This window comes from Amblyomma americanum, chromosome 9, assembly GCF_052857255.1.
Source record: "Amblyomma americanum isolate KBUSLIRL-KWMA chromosome 9, ASM5285725v1, whole genome shotgun sequence".
NCBI classification, from domain to species: Eukaryota; Metazoa; Arthropoda; class Arachnida; order Ixodida; family Ixodidae; genus Amblyomma; species Amblyomma americanum.
Genome location: NC_135505.1, coordinates 64032656 through 64036648, shown reverse-complemented (window position 1 = coordinate 64036648; position 3993 = coordinate 64032656).

The following is a 3993-nucleotide window of genomic DNA, read 5'->3' as shown; positions in this document are numbered from 1 at the left end:
ACAATGTCCTGAAGAGAACTGTGAGGAACTCCTGCCTTCTTGAGGGACCCGAATAACACAGCCCGTTCCGCGTTGTACAAAGAACAGCACAAGAGGTAATGTTCTATGTCACCACACACACCACACGTTGAACACAATGGTGACAACGCTAGGCCAGTTTTATACATCCACGCCGGCGTACGAGGAGAATCCGTGCGAACGCGGTGCAGCAAAGTGGCTTGGTACCTTTTGAGACCCTTGGTCACACATGGCTGATGAGGAGAGCTCCACAACGAACTGAAGTGGCACAACACCACATCTCTGAACATTTGCTTGACTTCATGAGGGACTCCATGTACTGGAATCCCGCAGAGAGCTGTATGGGCGAGGTTGTCTGCTATCTCGTTGCCTAAGACACCTATGTGCGAGGGCACCCATTGAAAACGTATAGAAAAGCATTTGCTATGTAGAATCTGTACCAAACGTAGGGATCTTAGACTCAAGGCATCAGTGGGGAACCCGTACTCTAACCTTTGAAGGGCAGATTTTGAATCCGTAATTATGACAGTAGGTTGAGGCGTACAACACCGTAGCTTCTTTAGAGCTGCCTCAATGGCAACGCTTTCAGCCATTGTGGAGGACACGACTTTAGTAAAACGAACAGACCAATCATACTTCAAAGACGGAATATGAAAAGCAGCTGCACTATATCCTCTGACCTTGTCCACAGAGCCGTCTGTAAAAATTTGAAGATGACTGGAATATTCGGTCTCAAGATGTTCCAGTACGAGCGAACGCATTGCCGCTAAAGGAGAATTCCGCTTAGCGCGAACGTGGGGAATTGTCAAGGAACAATCGAGGCTCGGAAAAAACCAAGGTGGCTTCAACGTCTTAGGTCGATCTCGAAGGTCGAGACCCAGAGAACGAAGAGTATTTAAGGCCAAGTACGCCCGGGACTCAGATCTCTTTCGAAGGCGCTGTAGAAGCGCTCTCCCGGCAACAGTCTCTCTGAGGCGGCCAATTTGCAGCAAAAGTCTTTGTGAAGCGGCTAGCCGAAGAGGTTTCGGTTGAGACTCATACAGTACTGCATTGTTTGGAGCAACCTGCGGAACGCCGAGAGCCCTCCTTAATCCCATTCTGTGCAAAACCTCAAGGCGTTCCAGCTGCGATACCGAGGGGAAATTAAAGGGAGCTGGTACATTATGCGACTTGTCACCAGGGCATCGTGAAGCCTGATCACTGAAGCAGGATGGTTTCCCCATTGCTCACTAGCAACTCAACGAAGCACATTGAGACGCGAAGATAGTTAAGCCACAATCGAGTCCAAAGCTCGTCGCCACTGTAGACGTGAGTCAATAGTGACTCATCACATATTCTACGCAAAAGTTCCCATAAATTAAGTAGGGACACAGCTTTATTTTTCTATGTAGCTGCAGCGTATTATAACAAGGCCAAAAGAATTTGGCCGTCTTTGGACATCGGATTTTTGATAGGTATTATACGTAACTTGACATCGAGTATTTGTTATCTATATGTCCAATGTAGGGAAGGTGATATTGAAAATTGTCGATGAATCAGATTTTCTTGACAGAATCTGCCATTTCGCGTTTCTACAAATTTTCACGTCTGGTACATTTCCCATGTTAAAGGTGCGTCAAGCCATTTCTTCAGCATTGTACACAAGCCCTCATTCGCAAGTAGAGGATTCGAGCAACTAGAGCCAACTTTTTCTGCTGTAAGCGTGTTCTTTGCTTTCACCAGCACAGTGTCACGCTTGTTCGAGTTTTGAACTGGAGAACTATATTCACGCTTCTCTTGTTCTTCTTGACCACGGTGACAAGCATTAATGCCACCTTGATTTGTGTGTTTTTATTCCTGGAATACCATTTCAGAAGCGTTAGCAGTTGCTCCGAATCAGAACGTCGCTCCTTCAGTGCGTCACATCTGGATGACATTGTAGTGTTACGACATTCTGGGTGCCTTGTTTTCTTGTTAGAAGGAAACGTTGACAGCTTAAGTACACCACCAAACTTTTTGATGCAGTGCTCAACACGTTTGGTTACATTCAGTGAGCTGTTGCGCAAGTCGCATTCTACCGCCACAAGCTGCTTCTAGGCTGCATAGAAACACAGTACACATTTGGTGCCTCTTCTTGGCAGCAATGCCGGCACTCATTGCACTGGCTTGCAAGTTATATTTGCAAGTTAGTGCGCACTATTCTTCATACTTGGAACTTGCTGCGCTTTGTCGCTGTCGTGCGTAATTCACTGGAACGCAACATGCCCGTCGCTGCAATATCGCTCAGAAATTATTTCATCAGCTGATGTCTAGATTTTTCGATTTTCATAAGCATAGCACAATTCGCTATATAACTGGCACCTTAAGCAAAGAAAACCACGCAACGTCAAAGTGACCGCGATGACAGTTACAAAACGCAACAAGTCCCACGTAATACGAATGCTGAAACATGCAAGATACGCGCAACGCACTGCTCAGAATGCCGCCATTACTGCCAAGAAGAGGGACCGAGGAGTTCTGTTTATGAAGCCTAGAAGCCGCTTGTAGCGCTGGCGCAACACACCAGTGCGCAACCGCCGGCAGTACACTGGATGCAGACGGGTTTGTTAGCTCAGGAGCTCCCAATTAGCTTCGCGAGCTCGGGTAGGACGCTCTCCAACAAAACGCAATGCCACAAATATAGCAGATATCATATAAGCCCTTCATTTCGGTGGCTTCAGTTCAGCCTGAGTGAAGCCGACAGGCTCAGCTGGAAAACGTCCGACTGGGCATTCTTTGTCTTTGTAAACATCTTCGGTAGGAAACGACATTTTATAATCAGTTTAATGGTTTTACGATGAAGTTTAACGCCGAGATAACTTCGGAAATGACCGGCGTTTACACAAAACTGGTGAAAATATTCTTCGGAGGCTTGTTCTCCCAGTCATATAGAGAAAATATTACAAATGCTGGCAAAGCATATGGCTAAGTGCTCAATAAAAGTTTATTAGAATGTTGCTACTCGAATATTTCATCTGATACAAAGGATCCAAGAGCGCTTCACTAACAGTCTGCAGATGCTCTTGGTAAACCAATGCTTCAATCTTGCTTTGTTCATCAGTAGCTCGAAAGTGTGTATTTAGTATGCCTGGCTGTGAAAACGATTATGAAATAAAATTTATTTTTCAATGTTTTCCGAAGTCGATTGCCGCCTTTACAAAAATTTGTAGACGGCTTTACAAAGCCAGCGAACTGTTTTCGAGGCAGCTACATTTGGTGTCATGTACAATGAACTGAAATGCAAGTGATAAATGCAAGCAAAAAATACATGCACTGCTTTCATAAACAAAATTTTTACTACAACACCAGAAAACGGAACTCAATGAATGTAAAACTGCTGAACGAGCATAAGCCAATACTACACCCCAAATTGCTTAGGGTGATTTATTTACCTGCTTGAGCGAGAGAGAACAATTTATTATAGCAGACCAGCAGGCTGATAAAAATTTTGAGACAGCTTATTTATTTTTGTATACTTTTGCCGCAACATATAGTAAAGAAACGGGACATCGCATATGTGTCGGCTCAGTACATCTAAACGGTCAAAGTTGTAGGCGACACTGCATGTCTAACACAAAGACCAACCTAACCTCTAGAGTTGTACCGATCACAGCAGACTCAACCCGATTGTTATCAACCAGAGTCAGCGGTTTAGAAGACATGTGCAAAATAACGTTATTGTCATGACGAACACAAACAAGGCAGCGGTACGGCGTCAGCAAACATGAATGCAGTAAAATCTATGAACATGGTTTGGCTGCACGGTTTTATGGCATTTAACGTCCAAAAGTGACTCAGGCAATTAGAGCCACTGTACTGGATGGCTCCGGGTAATTTCAGCCACCCGGAGTTCTATAACGCACATTGGCACTGCCCATTACACGGGCCTCAAGAATTTTGCCTCCATCGAATTGCGACCACTGCGGCCAGAAGCCAGCCCACGTCTTTCTGGTCAGC